This window comes from Camelus ferus, chromosome 36, assembly GCF_009834535.1.
Source record: "Camelus ferus isolate YT-003-E chromosome 36, BCGSAC_Cfer_1.0, whole genome shotgun sequence".
NCBI classification, from domain to species: Eukaryota; Metazoa; Chordata; class Mammalia; order Artiodactyla; family Camelidae; genus Camelus; species Camelus ferus.
The window spans coordinates 28402076-28422347 of NC_045731.1; the positions used below are offsets into that span (position 1 = coordinate 28402076).

Genomic DNA, 20272 nt, shown 5'->3' on the forward strand with positions numbered 1-20272 from the left:
TGGTTTTTGGTTGTGAGGAGAAAACTTAGTGTCTACTCCCTTAACAACCTTCCTATATAACATAAATCAGTATTGTACTTCAATGTTACAATGTGGCCTCCCTAGAACACATTTATTTTATCACTGGAGGCTTGTAACTTTTAAGTGCATTAGTCTAATTCTCCTTTCCCAACCCCTGCCTATGTTAACTACAAATCTGATTTTTTTCTATAATTATTTTTGTTTGTTTTGAAGTGTACTTTAATCTATAACACTATGTTACTTTCTCTTACACAACATAGTCTTTACTATCTTTTATACTTTTCAAACTGATCACCAGAATAAATGTAGTTATGATATGCTGCTATTTAAAGATATTTCATAGTTATTTACTATTCACCATACAGTACATATATTGTCCTTGACTCATTTAATTTGCAAGTGGAAAATTTTCTCTCTTAAGTTTCCTCAAATATATCTTTTTCCTCACAGTATTTCCCTCCTTTTTGTGAACAACATTTTTCTTTCTATATCTATAACTGCATTTCTGTTTTGTTATGTTCATTATTTTTAAATTCCAAATATGAGTAAAATCATTAAGATTTGTCTTTCTCTGTCTGACTTATTTCTCTTAGCATATTACCATCTTGGTCTACAAATTTGTTGCAAATGACAAGAACTTTTTCTTTTAATAGCAGAGTAATAACACTTTGTATTTTTATGTGTGTGTGCATATATCTATGTATCTATCTATCTATCAATCTATCTATCTATCTTTCTATCTTACTATCTATCTATCTATCTATCTATCATCTATCTATACATATAGATAAATCTGTAGTTAATAAGTGGGTATGTATGTATATATATATATATATATATATATATATATATATATATATATATATATATATATATATATATATATACTGTAAACACAAACCTTCTTTATCCATCATCTATTGATGAGCAATTAATTTGCTTCTATTTCCTGGCTATTGCAGATAATGCTGCAGTGAATATAGGTTTGAATTCATCTTTTCTGTTTAGTGATTTTATCTTCTTGGAATAAGTATGCAGATATGGAATTGTTGGATCATATTTCATTTTTAATTTTTAGATAAAACTCCATACTCTTTTCCACAGTGGCAGCACAAATTTACATTCACTCCAGCATTTCATCAGGTTTCTTTTCCTTACATCCTCAACCACAATTATATTTGTTATCTTTTTGATAATAGTCTTTCTGACAGGACTGACATAAAATCTCATTTTGTTTTGGAATTGCAATTTTCTGATGGTTAGTGATGCAAGTTTTCATGTGCCTGTTGGTTAACTTTCCCCACTGTATATTCATTTTTTTTGTAATGGACTAAATGACCATAATTTTCGGAATTCATTTTTACTCACTCTGTTGTGTTCCAGTATTCTGTTTGTTCTGTGCCACTACCATATTCTTTTTATTATCGTAGCTTTGTATTCTAGTTTAAAATCAGGGACAGTGATGCATCCTCTTTGTTCTTTCTCAAATTTGTTTGTGCTTTTGTTTGTTTCTCTTCTTTTTTCTTTTTTTTTTTTTTAGTGATTTAAACGCTTATGTGTTTATATGTAAATTTTAGAATTATTTATTGTAAGTGAAAACGCCCTTGGTATTTTGATAGGCACTGAAATTTATTTGTGTATTTTCTTGGTTAGTACCGTCATTTAAACAATATATTTTTCCTAATCTATGAAGTCAGTATATCCTTTCATCTATTTGCATCATCTTCAATTTCTTTTATAAATATTTTATAGTTTTCTGAGTACAGGTCTTTTACCTTCTTGGTTGGATACATTTCTAGATATTTTATTTTGTTGTAATGCAAATGTAAATGAGACAGTTCCATAAATTTCTCTCTCTCCCAGCTTGTTAGTGTGTAGAAATGCAAGATTTCTGTATATTGATTTTCCATTCGGATATTTTGCAAAATGCATTGATAAACCCTTGTAGTTTTGTGGTGCCATTATTAGGATTTCAGTTTAAAGTATGTCCTTTGCAAACAGATACTTTTACTCATTTTCTTAATTGGGTATATTTTATTTACTTTTATTTTGGATAGCTATGGCTGGAATTTCCAATACTATATTGAATATAACTGGTAAGAGTGAGCATTCTTGCCTTCTTGCTACTCGTACAGGAGATGCTTTCAGCTTTTAAACAGTGAGTGTCATATTAGATGAGTTCTTGTCATATACGACCTTAATTGTGTTGAGGTATGTTTCCTCATGCCCAATTTGAGGAGAAATATAATAATAAATAGATACTGATTTGTCAAAATATTTTATGACTCTACTGAGGTTACCATATAGTTTTATTCTTCAGTTTGTTAGTGTGGTGTATCATATTGATTTATTTGTAGGTATTTAATCAGTTTGGCATCCCTGGAATAAATTGGACTTAATCATATTGTATAATCCTTTCAATGTATTATTTGGCTTGCTAACATATTAGTGATGATTTTTGCATCTATGCTTATCAGTAATATTTAACCTGTAATTTTTTGTGGTATTTGTTCCAGTTTTATTAGTAGTGTGATACAGAAAGTTTGGGTAGGAAGCCTTCCTTCATCTGCAAATTTTTGGAATACTCTAAGAAGTATAGGTGATAGCTCTTGTCTAAATGTTTGGCAGAAGTCACCTGTGAAGCTGTCTAGGACTGGAATTTTGTTTCTTGGGAGATTTTGTTTAATTACTTATTCAATTTCATTAATAGTAATCTCTACATATTTTGTATTTCTCATTCAATCCTGGATATTATGTCTTTCAAAAAAATTGTCCATTACATCTAGGGTTTCCATTTTATTGACATTTAATTTGTTGTATCCTCTTACAATGCTTTGTATTTCTGTTATATAAGCAGTAACTTCTCATTTATATCTGAGCTTATTAATCTGTACTCTCTTTTTTGCTCATGAGTCTGGTTAAAGTTTATCAAATTTATTTATCTTTCAAAAACCATTATTATTTGATAAAATGTTTCTATTTTTAATCTTTATTTTATTTATTTATGTTCAGACCTTTCAGTTGTCTTTCCTTCTCCTAAGAAGTTTGTTTATTATTTTGCTACATCTATTGGTTGCATGATTATTTTATAGGAGAGAGATGTTTCTTATTTGTATAAGTGAGATTATTTTGCTATAAACATCCCTATTAATACTGCTTTTGCTATACCCCATGAACTTTGTTTTTGTTGTCATTTTTCTTTATATATTTTTTCTTTGATTTATACAGCAATCCATTGGTTGTTTAATATTGTATGAATTATCCTCCACAATTTAAGATTTTTTCAGTTTTTTTTAGTAAATTTGTAGTCTCATAGAATCCACAAATTTCTTCACAAAACAAGGAGACAAATAATAAAATTTATACAAAAATATGAAAGACCCAAATTTTCTAAAATTATCTTTGAATAATGAACAAAGCTCTGTGCATTATCCTCCCTGACTTTAGAACATACAACAAAGCTACAGTAATCAAAACAACAAAATATGACACTAAAAGAGAAACATAGATTAATGGAACAAAATAAAGATTCCTAAAATTAACCCAGACACATATAGTCAAGTATTCTACAATGAAGGATGTAAAGTATACAACTGAAAAATGGCAGTCTCTTCAAAAAGTAGTTGTGGGAAAAGTGGACAGTACATATAAAAAGAAGATGTGAGAGCACTTCCTTCTATTGTATATAAACTAAGATAAAAATGGATAAATTACCTTAACGTAAAACCTGAAACTACAAAATTTCTGACCAAGAACATGAGCAGAACTGACTTTGAGGTAATTCACAGCAATATTTATTTTTCATGTGTCTCCTAAATAAAAAATTAAACTAAGATTAACAGTTTATAGTTTAGTGAGGAAAAAATAAATTTACTATGTGATACAGGGATTCTGCTTCTTCTATAAATGTGAAGTGCAAAACCTTTTGCAGAGGAAAGGAAACCTTCCACAAAACATATGACAACACACAGAATAGAAAGAAAAATTTCAAGCAATGAGACCAAAAATTTGTTAATATCCATAATATATACATAGTATATTAGACTCAATATTTAAAAAGTTAAGACCCCAACTTAAATAGAGTTGAAGGATCTTCATGGAAACTTTTCAAATTCAGACATGTGGATGATTTTCATGCACATAAAAAGATACATAACTTTGCTATTCATTAGAAAAACATAAATCAAAACCAGAATGAAATATAATCTCTCAGCAAACAAAATGGCTATTAACAAAATGTCTACAAATGACAAACATTAATAGGAATGTCGAGAATAGAGAACAAAGTTACACTGTTGGTGGAAATATAAATTGATGCATCCACTATTTAAAAGAGTGGACAGTGTTCAAAAAACAAGAAATAGAAGCTTTATATGTTGCAGCAATTTCAGTTTTTGGTATAAATCAGAAAAAAATTGAAAACAGTAAATTTAAAGGATATATTACCCCCAATGTTCTTAACATCATCATTTATAATAGCCAAAGTTAGAAGTGCAACTCAACTGCCCATCAACAGATGATAGGTAGAAGTAGATGTGAGATATATATAATATAATAAATATTAGTCATAACAAAAAATAAAATTCTGCCATTTGGAACAATGTGACTTGACCCAGAGAGTGTTGCACATAGGAAAATAAGACATACACAGTAAAACAATTTTCCTTATCACTTACATGAGGGAACTAAAGATATAAGAGAAATAATCATAAAAGATAAAAACAGAAACAGACTCACGTATGCATGTGTAGTGTACCAAGTAGTGGTTTCCTGTGGGGACAGGGAAGAAGGATTGAGAAGACAGATTTTTGCAAGCTACTAGTCATAAATTAGAAAAGCAACAGGGCTACAGTTACTGAAGAGAGAAATATTTTAATAATTTAAATGATTTTAAAAAGATTATAGGCATATATTGTAGGAAAATGTGCATGTATGTGGGAAAAGCATTCCAGAAAAAAAACCCAGGAAAATCTGAAAAGAGTTTGTAGTACTATGATATTAAGGGAGGTGATCTGATCACTTTCTTTACTGTTCTTATAATGTCCTTAGTAGAATTAAAGCTTTGAAAAGAATAAGTATATACTTTTTAAAAGTGACATAAGTTTAAACTATTTTTGTCTCTCCAATAAATTCTACAGTCAGTAAAACGTTCACATCTCAACAAAAATAACTACAACACAAAACAATACTCCAGTACGCATGTCTACAGCTGAAGTTTGGTGGACTAAAACACATAAAGGAGGCTGAATTGAGGGAAGAGCAGAGTTGGTGACTGAAACCATGGCCCACTGACTAGGGTATCTGAGCCCACAGGATCAGAGAACCCAGTAGAAACACGGTCTCAGTGGATAACAAAGCTTCAGCCTCCAACTGCACCAGTACTCATGGTCACACGTAACTAGGAGGGAGCCACAACAGAGACAGAATTTCCATCCTTCAGACACTCAGACATTCATGACACTGTCCCTACTCCCCATTCACAGTGGTGGAGACAAGGTACCTTGCAACACTGGACATGGCAAAGGCACTTGCCTGATTCCAACTACCCACCTCCCTTTACACTTTTCTTCAATGTGTACACTGAGTCTCAAGGGATATCAGATAAAAGGAAGGGTTCCCCATCCCAGTGACAACAGTGGCATTAACTACCAGAGAATCCTAGGAAGTGACAATGAAATCACATCTTTTATCCAGACAGTAGTGACCGGAAAGTGCCATTTTGAAATATTATCAGAGGTAGCTCAGGTAAGTAAAACCAAAATTTGTGCAATATTGCAAACTACCAGAAAACTAAATCAAGGACTCCAACTCCCAATCTGTTATTTACTGTCATCAGAGCAATAATTTAAAAGATCATGACGAATCACAGTAACATTATAGGGCATGAACACACACAGATACACAGACACACACACACACAAACACGCACACACACATAATCTCAACCCTGAAACAAACAAAGTTAAAGTCATGGAATATTGCCATATGACTAATAGAGGATTCATAATAGGTGTCATACAGAAACTCAATACATAAAACAAAACTCAGAAAGAAGTTTAGTGACCTAGGAATAAATTAAATGATGATAAGGAATACATTACCAAAGAGACTGAAACTATAAAATAAACAAATACCATTGGAGGACCAAATGAACTTAATAAATGAGATGAAGAATGCAAAAGAAAGCATTGGAAGTAGACAGTCTTTATGGAAGAGAGATTAGCAAACTCACCAATACAAAACTAGAAATGATAGGAGAGGGCAGAGATACAAGATATTAAAAAGTGAGGAAATTCAACAATAGCCATCAGACTTCTTCAGGAAAGTGCACATTAGAGTGAAATCCTGGAGGGAGAAGAAAGCTAGAAGGCAGCTGATGTTTTATTTAAAGAAGTAATGGTTGATAACTTCCCTAACCTGGGTAAGGAACTGATACACAAGTCCGTGAGCCAACAAAACACCAATATTTTAAGGCAAAGAGACCTCCTTCAAGTTACGTCATATGCAAATTGACAAGTCATTCACAGTAAAATTTAAAAGGCAGCCAATAAAATAATGATAATCTACAAAGGAACCCCCAATAGGCTATCTGCAGATTTCTCAATAGAAAACATACGCCAAGTGTAAATAAAATGACATTTTCAAACTACTGATATATGAAATCTCTCATCCGAGAATACTCTACCTTGCACAGTTATCACTTAGATACAAAGTGAAAATAATGTCTTTACCAGACAAACAAAGCCTCAGTGAGATGAAAAACAAAACTGAAACACCTTACAAGAGATGTAGAAAAGATCACTTCTAAGAAAAATACAATGGCAAAAATATGCAAAATATGGAACAAATTGCTAAGTAGAGAGCACGAGAAATCTGCAAATGTTTATTTGGTTATGTTTTAAAATTCTACTATACTATATGAATGAAAGAGTGAAAAACAGGAAATCAGGGGCAATACATATAGATATATCAATGTGGTAACATCCTCACAACAGTAAAAGAATTAATTTGAGACAGTAATCATGAAAGGTAAAGAGTAAAAATAAAACAATATTAAAAGAAGATGCTATGAGAGGAAGAAGGACTACATTAAACATGAGCTGTTTTATTTTAAATGAAGTACAGTAGATGTACTATATTGTGTAGTTTCATATGGACAGCATGGTGATTCCAACCACTTTGTAGTTTATATTGCATTATAAATTAATACAAGTTATTACAATAATTGTAACATACAATTATTATAAGATATTTTGTATAATTCCCTGATCTCTACAGATTATTCTTGTTGCTTATCTCCTTTATGTGTATTACTTTGTATCTGTAAATGTCCTACCATTAAAATGACTTTCCCTTTCCCTTTGGTAAACATAAATTTTTTCCCATATCTTTGAGTCTGCTTCAGTCTTGTCTATCAAATCCCTCAATCTCTCTTTCTTTCTGTCTCTCTATTTCTCTATCTATCTATTATCTATCTATCTATCTATCTATCTTTGTATATATTTATCTCTCATCTATCGATAGATAGCTATAGATAGATGTACACAGATATTTGTTATTCTTTAGATTCCACAAATAAATTATATTATATACTTTTGTCTTTGTCTAAGATACTTCACTAAGCATAATATGTACTAGGCCTATTCGTGATGCTGAAATAGCAATGTTTTATACTGTTTCATGTCTGAGTAATATTACATTGCCTATTTATAGAAACATCATAATTTCTTAAGTCTATAATCTATTGTGGAATTTTGGATTGCTTCCTTCTCTTGCGTATTATAAACCGTGCTGTTGTGAGCATTGGTTATTTTCAATTTAGGGATTTTACCCAGATTTTTCGTAGGAGAGTTATTACTGGGTCATATGGTAGTTCCCTTTTTAGTTTTTAAAGAAATCTGAATACTATTCTCCATAGAAGTTGTACCAATTTACATTCCTACCAGGAGTATACAAGAGCTTTGTTTCCTCCACATACTCTTCAACACTTACTATTTGTAGACTTTTTGATAATCACCATTTGATCAGTGTGAAGTGATATCTCATTGTGGTTTGATTTGCAATTACATAATAATTAGTAATGTTGAGCATTTTTATCACATGCCTGTTACTAATCTGTATGTTTTCTTTGGAAAAATATTAATTCAGCTACTCTGCTCTATTTTTGATTGTGTTTTTGTTTTTCATATTAAGTTTTGCAACCTAAATCCATGTTAAATCTATTAACCTACATCTATTAAACCCTGGTCATTTGCATTGTTTGCAAATATGTTCTTCAATTACACAGGCAAGGTTTTCATTTCATTGATAGTGTCCTTAGCTGTGCAGAAGTTTTCAAGTTTGTTTAGGTCCCACTTGCTTATTTTTGCTTTTATTTCTTTTGCCTTAGGACACTGATATAGGAAAATATTCCTATGATATATATCCAATAGTGTATCACCTATAATCCATTCTAGCAGTTTTATAAGATAAGGTCTTATATTTATGTCCTTAATACACTTGGAGTTTATTTTTGTATATGATGTCAGGGAATGCTCTAATTTCACTCTTTTACATGTAGATGTCTAGCTTTCCCAACACCATTCATTGAAGAGACTCTTTTCTCCACTGTGTACTCTTGCCTCTTTTATCATAAATTCATTGATCATAGGTTTGTGGTATTATGTCTAGGCTCTCTATCTGTTTGTATTGATTATACCTGTGTGCCAATTCCATGCTGTTTTTATTACTGTAGTTTTGTATTATTGTAAGGTGTGTTGGAGGGTTATACCTCCAGATTTTTTGTTTTATATCAAGATCATTTTGGCAATTTTTAATGGTTTCATGGAAAACTTATAATTAGTTTTTTCTAGTTGTGTGGAAAATACTACAGCTGTGTAACAGGAATTGCACTAAATCTGTAGGTTTCTTTGTGTAGTACGGCCATGTTAAAAATATTTACTCTTTCAATCCAAGAGCACAAGATATCTTTCTATTTCTTTGAAACATTTTTAAATTCTTTGTCAATGTTTTTTTTTTTAATTTTAAGTGTGTAGACCTTTCACATATGTGGTTACATTTATTCCAAGATATTTGGGGGGATGGGATTTTAAACAGTATTTCTAACAACATCCAATTTATGGTATCTCATGATTAATGTGCAGAAATGTGAGAGACTTGTTTACATTTATCTTGTCCCCTGCTCCCTTGCTGAAATTATTTATTGTTCATAATAATGTGTCTGGAGCCCTTAGGACTCAACATGTTGATATCTATGTCATCAGTATTGGTGACAATTTTGCCTCTTTCTATCCATTTTGCATTTCTGTGTCTTCTTTCTCTTTTCCTTTCTTCTATTACTATTAAACAGAAGTGGTGAGAGTAGGAATGCTTATCTTGTTCCCGAATTTACCCAGAAGGCTTTCAGCTTTTCCCACTGAGTATTATAAGTTGCTATATATGGCCTTTAGTATGTTGAGAGATTTTCCCATTGTACTCACTTTCATGAGTGTTCTGATCATGAATGTATGTTGAATTTTGTCAAATACTTTTTCTGTGTGTATTGACATGGTCCTGTGAACTTTGTCCTTCCTTTATTAGATACGTATCCTGCTGATTGACTTGTGTATGTTGAGCCATCCTTGTGACTCTGGAAGGAATCCAACTGATGATCGTGTATAAACTTTTCTATGTATTGCTGGATTTATTTGATGTTTTATTGAGGATTTTTGAATGTATATTTATCTATAATATTGGCTTTTCATTTTCATTATTTTTTTTGTAGTTCCTTTCTCTGGATTTGTTATCAGGGTAATGGTGGCCTCATAGAATAACTTTGGGAATTTTCCTTCCTCCTTTATTTTTTGAAATACATGGGGGAAGGAGGTTTTAGTGAAGTCATCCAGGTATTTTGTTGAAGGGGTGTTTTTAAAATTATATATTTTATGTAAATTATACTGAGTGCTGTATTCAACTTTTCAGTTTTCTCTTTATTCAGGTTTGGCAGGCTGTATGTTTCTAGATATTTTTCCATTACTTTTAGGTCATCCAGTTTGTTCTCATGTAACTGCTCATATTGCTTTCATAATCTTTTCTTCTATTTCTATAATATCAGATGTTTTTTCTACTGTTTCATTTCTTATTTTGTTTGGGACCACTCTCTGTATTTCTTGATAAGCCTGGCTAAATGCTTATTAATTTCTTAATATTTTTAAGAAAAGAAGCTCTTGTTTTTACGATCTTTTATTTATTTTTAATTTTTTAAAATATATTTTCAAACTATCATTAAAGATTTCTCATTCTACTGCCTTGGTTTTTCTTTGTTATTATTAGTAGTTATTATGGGTGGTAAGCTTGGTCCTTTGTGTGTGGTATTTCTTATTTCTTAAAAACATCCTGATTTGTTCTAAACTTCCCTCATAGATTTCTCTTTTCTACATCCCATAGATTTTATGAAGCTGCGTTCTCATTGTAGTTTGTCCCCGGGTATTTTTTATTACCTCTTTGCATCATTGACCATTTTTAATTTTTTTTAAAACATGTGGTTTAATCTCATGTTAGTGCTTTTCCTGTCCTTTTCTAGAGTTGATGCATAGTTTCATACTTTTGTGTTTGAAATAATGCTTGCTTTCATCTATATTTGTTTAAAGTTTCTAAGGCTCTTTTCATGACATAATATGTGATTAATTCCTTAGATAACATCATGTGCACACTTGAAAATTTTATGTGTTCTGCTTTTCTGATGCAGTGTCCAATAGCTCAGTTAGGTTGAAATGATCTAATATGCTATTAAGACTTCTGTTTCCTTACAGATATTCTTTCTGGATGTTCTGTCCATCAAAATAGTGAGGAGACAAACTCATGTACTATTATTGTTTTATAATGAATTGATTCCCTCACGTCTACTAATATTTTTTTATACATTTAAGATCTTTGGTGTTGGGTCCATATATAAGTTAATGAGTGTAATACCCTATTTTTATATTAATCTCTTTTTCTTTATATAAACTCATATTAAAGTTTCATTGTGGCCCTTGATTTAAAACATATTTTCTATGATTTGAGCATTGCAATCTGCACTTTCTTATAGTTTCCATGAAATATCTTCTCCATCTATTTACAGACTGTGCTTATTTTCCTCCATAAAGTGAGTCTTTTTTGGGGGAGGCCAAGATGCTGGAGTATAAGGATGCTCGTAGCTCACCCTTTCCCAAAAATGCACAAGGACTCACATCCACAGACTCACTCAGCTAACCAGAGACCCTGCAGAACTCTAAAGAAGATTGTCCTCTACAAAAGATAAAGATGCCAAAAATCTGGTAGAAGAAATGGAATAAAGAAGGAAGAAAAGGCAAAAGAGAGTGGGACAGGTCCCATGGGGAGGGAGCAGCAAAGAAGGACTGGCACTCATTCACTGAGTCTCCCCTCTCAAACTGAGAGTCCAGTAGGATGTATGGGGAGACTCCAAGGCTTGGATCTGTACAGAGTATGTGTTGACTGACAGAACTAATGTAAACAGGCACAGAGGGTCCCTGTGACACCCAGACCAAGATGCAGCCAAGCATCTGGGGGCAGGGCCATGCTGTCCTAGCTGGGTGGAAGATGGGGATGGCTGTATTGAGGCAGCCCAGTGGAAATGCAGGGTATGTGTGCTATGGCTGTGCATTAATGTGGCAGAACAAACTGGGCCCTCCATAAAACAACAGGGCAGATGTCCCCGGGGAGGGAAGGGTGCATAAAACCATCTCTCAAAATCCACAAAATTTTCTAGGTGAAGAGAGTTGGGACTCATGCACAGCCACCATACCATCTGGCACTTTGCACCCAGGAGACAGTGGGGGCTAAACCTGCACCCACACCTAAGTTCTTAGCAGCCTCAAGGGCCAGACAGGGGCTTGTCAACATCCCGAGGCAGATAGGATACTTCTGTCCTGGTTCCTCAGGGAATTTGCTCCACCTAGACAAACAAGGAACTGTGTTTTGTCCCAGACCAGGGACAGGGCTGTTCCTCAGCCTTCTCTGAGCCCAAATCCAGGGTGCAAACCCGAGGCAGAATGTACAGTAGTACAGAGCAGTGTAGTGACCAGAACCCTGATGGGGAGGGTGACCCCCAAAATTTTGGGCAGGAACGCAGCCCCTGACCATGGTGCTGGGAGAGGGTGTGATGCCCAATCATGCCTGGTCAGTCTGCAACATCTGACTGAAGCATTGGGCAGGGCAGTGACAAGCCAGCCCACAGTAAAGGAGAGCTGCACCTGACCCATTGTTGACAGTTGTTGCGATATGCTTGCCGACAGGCACTGGGAGCAGCACAGATGAGGGATCCAATGGAGGGCATCTGGAAACAGCAAGCTGAGCTTGCAAAACAGGATGAAGGCAGAAAGACTTCACATTAAAAGCACACAGTCTCCAGGAGGACACCGACAACACCCCCCTTTTTAATCTGTTTTTTCCTCTTCCATTTTCTATTACCCTCTTAATTTTTCCTCCTTAGACTATTATATATATCCCCCATATTGATTCCTTTGAAATTTTATAAAAATATTTTTATTATTATAATTTTTCAAAATTCTGCTTCAACTTGCATTTCTATTATACATTATACAATGTTTTCAACCTTTATTTCTCCCTTTTTTAAAATTCTTTATCTCTCTGTCTCTTTTATCTATTTCCTAAGTTGTATAACTACATAGGCATTAGGTAGATAAATTCTTTAAGGACCACAGTGGATAAGTGATACTCCTTAAAACACAGTGCCAGAGAGGTAGGAGCAAGATAAAGAAGCAGAGAAACCATTCCCAATTAAAAGAACAAGGGAAATCCCAGAAAGAAGGATCAGTGAAATAGAAATCGACAGCCTACAGGATTGAGATTTCAAAAAAGGACTGATCAAAGTACTGAAGGAAATAAAAGAGATAGTGTTTAGAGATATAAAATATGTCATAAACGAAATGGCAGCTATAAAGAAGAGCCAAGTAGAATAGGTCAACCAATTGACTGACATTAGGAATGATCTAAAGGCAGTGCAAAGCTGACTGGATAATGCAGAGGAATGAATTTGTGACTTAGGAGACAGGACAATAGAAACACCCAATCAGAAGAGGTACAAGAGGAACAAGTAGAAACAAATGAAAAAACCATAAGGGATCTATGGGATAATATAAAGCATGCCAATCTTTGCATGATGGATTTCCCAGAAGGGGAAGAAAGATCAAAGGGGATTGCAAAGGTGTTTGAAGAAGTCATGATTGAGAACTTCCCAAACTTAATGAAGGAATGAGATATCCAAGTACAGGAAGCTCAGAGGGTCCCAAACAGGAAGACCCCAAATACACCCACACCAAGACATATAATTAAATTGACCAGAGTCAAGGATAAAGAAGTGATCCTATAGGCAGCAAGAGAAAAGCAAAGAGTGAATTACAAGGGAACCCCCATAAGGATCTCTGCTGATTTCTCTACACAAACACTACTGGCCTTAAGGGAGTGGCAAGATATATTCAAAATCCTGAATGAAAAAAAGATATATTCTAGGATACTTTATCCAGCAAGGCTATCTTTTATGATAGAAGGAGACATAAATAATTTCACAGAAAAGAAAAATCTACAAGAGGTTAGCAACACTAAACCCATGCTTAAAGAAATATTAAAAGGTCTTCTCTAAATAGAAAAGCAGCAGGATATACATAAATGAGAAACTCGCAGCTGGAAAAGTGATAACTCATGAATTACAAATAAAATCAGCACGAAATTATAAAACAAGACATACAAATCATTGAGAGTGGGAGAGGGAGGCAGGAAAATACTGAATTTTTTTTTCCTTTTAAAATTTTTTTTCTTGGTAGAATGGGTTTGAGATCAATTTACTGTAAGTTTTATAAAAGCAGTTATAGTAATAGGCTAATAGACTTAAAAAAAGTGTAACAACAAGACAAAAACTTATCAGGGAGTCACTGAAACTAAATAAAATTCATGATAATATAAAGGAAAATTACCAAACCATAAAAGTAAAATAGAGGATATACCAAACAACTGCAAAGGTAAAGTCAAAGTGGCAATAAACACAAACCTATCATGAATTACTGTAAATGAGAATGGACTAAATGCTCCTGCCAAAGACATAGAGTGGCAAGCTGGATAATAAAGCAAGAAACTTTAATATGCTTTATACAAGAGACCCACTTGAGGGTGAAGGACACATATAGGTTGAGAGTGAAAGGATGGAAAAGGGTTTTCCATAGAAATGGAAAAGTCAGATAATCAGGTGTTGCTGTACTGATCTCAGGCAAAATAGACTTTAAAACAAAGATCATAATGAAAGATAAAGAAGGACATTTTATAATGATTAAAGGAGTGATACAAGATGAGGATATTACACTCATTAATACATATGCATCATAGAGGAGCAACTAATACATAAAACAGTTAGTAACAGTGATAAAGGGGGATAGTGATGGGAATATAATCATAGTTTGAGATTTCAACACTGCATTAACATCAATGGACATATCACTGAGACAGAAAATAAATAAGGCAACAGGGAAATTAAATAATACAATAGGAATATTAGACTTGGTGGATACTTCCAGAGCATTGCTCCCCCCAAAATAGGATATACATTCTTTTCAAGTACACATGGAGCATTTTCCAGGTTTGAACCTATAACTGGAAACAAAAGAAACCTCAGCAATTTTAAGAAGATAGAAATAATATCGAGCATATTTACTGAACACAATTGCATGAAGCTAGAAATAAACAACAGAGAAACAAAAGAGAACAAAAGAAAACATGGAGATTAAACAATACGTTTTTGAAAACCAATGGGTGAATGAAGAAATTAAAGCTCAAAAGAAAAAAAAATTCCTTAAGAAAAAAAATGAAATCAAAACAAAGACAAAATTTATGGGACACAGCAAAAGCTATGCTAAGAGGGGAATTTACAGTGATACACTCCTTCCTCAATAAAGAACAATCACAAATAAACAATTTATCCCACCAGCTGAATGAACTTGTAAAGGAAGAACAAAGAAGCCCAAAAGGCAGCAGCACGAAGGAAATTACAATTATTGTGGAGGAAATAAATAAAATGGAGTTTACAAAGAACGTAGGAAAAAAATCAACCAATCCAAATCTGGTTTTATAAAACAGTAAGAAAAATCGAGAAACTTCTGGCCAAACACAAAAAGAAGAAAAGAGAGAGAGCACAAATACTAAAATAAGAAAGGAGAATGAAGAAATTACAACAAATAAGAGAGAAATACAAAATATCATACGAGAATATTATGAAAAAATCCATAGAACCAAACTGGATAACCTAAAGAAAATGGACAAGTTTCTGGAACATACTGTCCACCAAGACTGAACTAAGAAGAAACTGACCCCTTGAACAAACAGATCACAAGAAATGAAATCAAAATAACAGTATAAAATCTCCCTACAAATAACAGTCCGGGACTGGACAGCTTCACTGTGGAATTCTACCAAACATACAAAGAAGAACTCATACCAGTGCTTCTCAAAAGCTTCCAGAAGATTGAAAAAGAAGAAATACACCCAAAGTCATTCTATGAAGCCACAATCACCCTGATACCACAAACATGCAAAGACACTTCCAGAAAAGAGAATTATAGGCCAAAATCAGTGATGAGCTTGATGCCAAAATCCTCACCAAAATAGTACCAAATAGAATCCAACAATATGTATATAAAATTATACATCATAACCAAATGGGTTCATCCCAGGGACACACGGTGGTTCAACATATACACATCAATCAATGTAATACATCACATCAACAAGAGAAAGGGCCAAAACCACATGATCATCTCAATAGATGCAGGAAAAGTATTTGATAAAATTCAGCACCCATGTATGATAAAAACGCTCACCAAAATCGGCATAGAGGGAACATATTTCAACATCATAAAAGCTATATATAACAAACCTACAGCCAGCATAGCACTCAATGGTGAGGAAGACAAAACCTTCCTTGTAAAATCTGGGACAAGACAAGGTTGCACACTATCACCACTCCTACTCAACATACACTTGGAAGTCCTAGCCACAGCAATCAAACAAGTGAGAGAATGAAAAGGGATCCAAATTGGAAAGGAAGAGGTAAAAGTCTCACTATATGCAGATGACATGTTACTATATATAGAAAACCCTACAAGATCCACACAAATACTACTACAGCTGATCAAAGAATTCAGCAAGGTAGCAGGTTACAAATTTAGGTTCAAAAATCAGTGGCATTTCTTTATGCTACCGATTCAGATAATACTATTGAGCTACAGTCAACATGACAGCACTGTATTGGTACAAAAACAGACATATAGGCCAATGGAACAGAGTAGAGAGCCCAGAAATGAACCCACAAACTATTGGTCAATTAAACTTCAACGAAGGAGGCAACAATACACAATGGAATAGAGACAGTCTCTTCAGCAAATGGTGCTTTGAAAGCTGGACAGCAGCATGTAAATCAATGAAGCTAGTACACTCCCTTTTACCGGACACAAATATAAACACAGAATGGGTCAAAGTCTTAAACATAAGACAAGATAAAATTAACTTCCTAGAGGAAAACATAGGCAAAACTTTATCTGAAATATATATCTAGAAAATTTTCTCATAGAAGAAATAAAAGCAAGAAGAAACAAATGAGACCAAATTAAACTTGCAGGCCTCTAAACAGTAAGAATACCAGACGTAAAATAAAAAGACAACCTAAGGAATGGGAAAAAAATTTTGCAAATGAAAACGACAAATGCTTGATCTCAAGAATATACAAGCACTCATCAAGGTGAATAAGAAAATACCAACAACCCAATCCAAAAATGGGCAGAAGACCTAAACAAGCAATTCTCCAAGGAAGACATACAGATAATCAACAGGCATATCAAAAAATGCTCAATATCACTGATTATCAGAGAAATGCAAATCAAAACTACAATGAGGTATCTCCTCACACAAGTCAGAATGTCCATCATTAAAATTCCACAAATGACAAATGCTGGAGAGGCTGTGGAGTATAGGGAACCCTCCTAAACTGCTGGTAGGAATGCAGGTTGTTGCAGCCACTGTGGAAAACAGGATGGAGATTCATCAAAAGCCTAGGAATAGACTTATCATATGACCCAGGAATCGCACTCCTGGTCATAAATCCAGATGGAACCCTACTTCAGAGTGACACCTGCATCCCAATGTTCATAGCCAGCACTATTTACAATAGCCAAGGCAAGGAAAAAGCCTAAATGTCCATCGACAGATGACTGGATAAAAAAGAGGCAGTATATTTTACAATGGAATACTACTCAGCCATATAAACCGACAACATAATGCCATTTTCAGCGACATGGAACTCCTGAAGAATGTCATTCTAAGTGAAGTAAGCCAGAAAGAGAAAGAAAAATACCATATGAGATTGCTAATATGTGAAATCTAAAACAAAATTAAATGAATACAAAACAAGCATAAGTAAAATCAGAAATAAACTCGCGGACATTGAATATAAGTTTTTGGATGAGAAGTGTGCGGAGGTTGGGAAGAGATAGACTGGGATGCCAAAATTGTAGAATAGATAAACAAGATTTTACTTTATATTGCAGGGAAATATGTAAAAGACCTTATGGCATCTCACAGAGAAAAACATGTGACAACAAATATATATATGTTCATTGTAACTGACAAATTTTGCTCTATACTGGAATTTGAAACAACATTGAAAAATGATTGTAAATCAATAAAAAAATGTTAAATAAAAGAAAATATTATCCTAATTTTACAGGCATAAATATATATTAGAGAGAAAAATATGCCAAACAGTAGTAAAAGTAAAGTTTTTTGGTTTTTGTTATGTTTTTAAGATAAGCAAAATCAAAAAACTCTTGCCAGGTGCATCATGAAGGAAAGAGAGATGCTCCAAAGTAAAAAAATAAGAAATAAAAGAAGAGAAACAACAATTGTTACCTCAGATATAGAAAAAAGGGATCATTTTGTCAAGTTTCAAGATTGGTTTTATTCATAGAAACTAAATTAAATTTATTTAAAAAGATGTTGTGGGAATAATGTTTGCAGATCACACTGTAAATATAAACATTCTATATCTTTCATTTTAACTGGATGAATGTGAACTAAACACTGGCTGAATGTTACACTTGTGGTGCAAAGAGACCAGTCATTTTGTGATGTTACAGCTACTCAGGTTGAGAACAACTGTGATGACCTAGCATTTTATGTGTGCTGGCCTGCCAATGCAGCATTTGAAGCTGCAGTGCTCAAAATCATGCAGATTAGAAAAGGAGCTGTAGAAAAAGTTATTTAAGATGGCACATGTTTCTTCAAAAATTCAAGATATGTCTCCTAAAGATGGAACAACTTGTTCAGGAAAGTCCAGTAGATCTCTATTGTGTGATCAAACATTCTCTGGGGACTTGGACTTGAGGTCTATGATTGAAGAAAATGCTTTTCAGACTTTGTGTGAAGAATCCATTGATAAAAAGACCATGTTACACACATTGTGTCTCTGAACTAGATGAAGATAATGATTTTCATTCTCTGACATTTCCAAGAAAACTCTGGAAAATGGTTGGGAGTGACCAATTTCAATCCATCTGGTGGGATGATAATGGAACTTCCATAGTGATCAATGAAGATGTCTTTAAGAAGGAAGTTTTGGAAAGAAAGGCCCCTTTCAGAATATTTGAAACTGGAAGTATGAAAAGTTTAGTTAGACAGCTTAACTTTTATGGATTTAGTAAAGTGCGGCAAATTTTCCAAGATCTGCTTGTCTAACTGACTTTCTGGCAGAAGAAAAAGAAGTCTCTGTTTTAAGCAAGGTATTCAGAAATTTTAGTCACCACTTCATTACTTATATATAATTTTTTTTTGTATATTAATCTATGGTAATATAAAGGTAAAGCTAGATTTTGAAAATTGTATAAAACTACTAAGGCTAAAATGTTTTAAATTTTTCTTAAAAATGAACACATTGTGTTAAGTATTCAAGTTTTGGAGAGACTTTGCAAGCAACTATGAATCTTATCAGAAAGCTAAATAAAGGTATTAAAGCTGCTTTTAAAAAGGGGCATTCACCGTTACTGCAAATGCTAACGTTTTCAATTTGATGACTATAATATTTAAATGTGCATTTTCAAAATAAGGAATTTCAAAAAACTCATCAGCATTGTTCATATTTTGATGATATTATTTTAGTATACTAAGTGTGAAATCTGAGGTTTTATAGATTAGGCTTATTGTAGTCTTGTATTTTGGTTTAAAGTAATACTATATTATTTCTCCTTTGTTTGTAGCTGCAGTTCTATCATAATCCAAATTTTAAATGAGTCTGTCCCCAGCTTTTTGTTAGAATAAAAAGAAGAGTTGGGATTAAAAATGCTTCTCTGGTATCTTCATTGGCTCAAGATTTCAACAAAAAGCACTTTAAAGAAGGGGATATTGTGGATAATCATAATTCTGTTTTTGTGTCTGACACTAGAGGAGAAAGTGCATTTTTACCTTCTGCAAATTTAAACATGCCTCCAAAATATAGCCCTCTACTAGCCACATAATTGGTGATGCAAGTACCCGATGAGAGGTGATTTTCCTCCTGCATCATCAATGTCAGTTAGACCACCAGAATCAATTGCAGTGGATCAACGTGCTATTTTAAATCAGTTGACCACGTTCCACGTGCATTCACAAAGCAGCTACACTGAAGCAAATGGCCATGTTGTGAATTTCATTACAACTACAAATTCTACTTCTCAATACAGCACCTTATCTCCCATACAGAGCAATTATATTCGACTGATGTTGGAGCCTTCTACTTTTCCAAATAGATATCACAACATATCAGACAATGAAGGTCCTTTTTCTAAACCTCAAGCAGAGAGCAACCCCCGGTTTCCAGTGCAATTGTTAGCTGATACATCAGCTACCTCTCTTTCACGGCCAACTCATCAGCCAACTGCAGTTTATGAACGTCATCCTGATTACAACTAATCTGCCTGAGGACAACCAGATTATGCAGGATAACAAAGATTATAATTGCTGTTGCCAAATGTCGACAAATATCTGCAATTTTTTTATATGAACAATAAACATACATGTGTACTTGTAATTTCCTTATATTTTTTCTAAAATACAATTAACAGTAAAATGGGAGACTAAATTACCATTTACAAAAAAAGAGATATTTGATTTATATGATCATTTGATGGAAAAATATGGGATTAAATTTGGAAAATTTCTTGTAAGGAAGAAGAAAAAA

At 33.5% G+C, this 20272-nt stretch overlaps 1 pseudogene; it reads left to right on the forward strand.

The window, feature by feature from the left end:
• Positions 1-18326: 18326 nt before the first annotated feature.
• Positions 18327-20004, forward strand: LOC116661695 (annotated as a pseudogene).
• Positions 20005-20272: the final 268 nt, after the last annotated feature.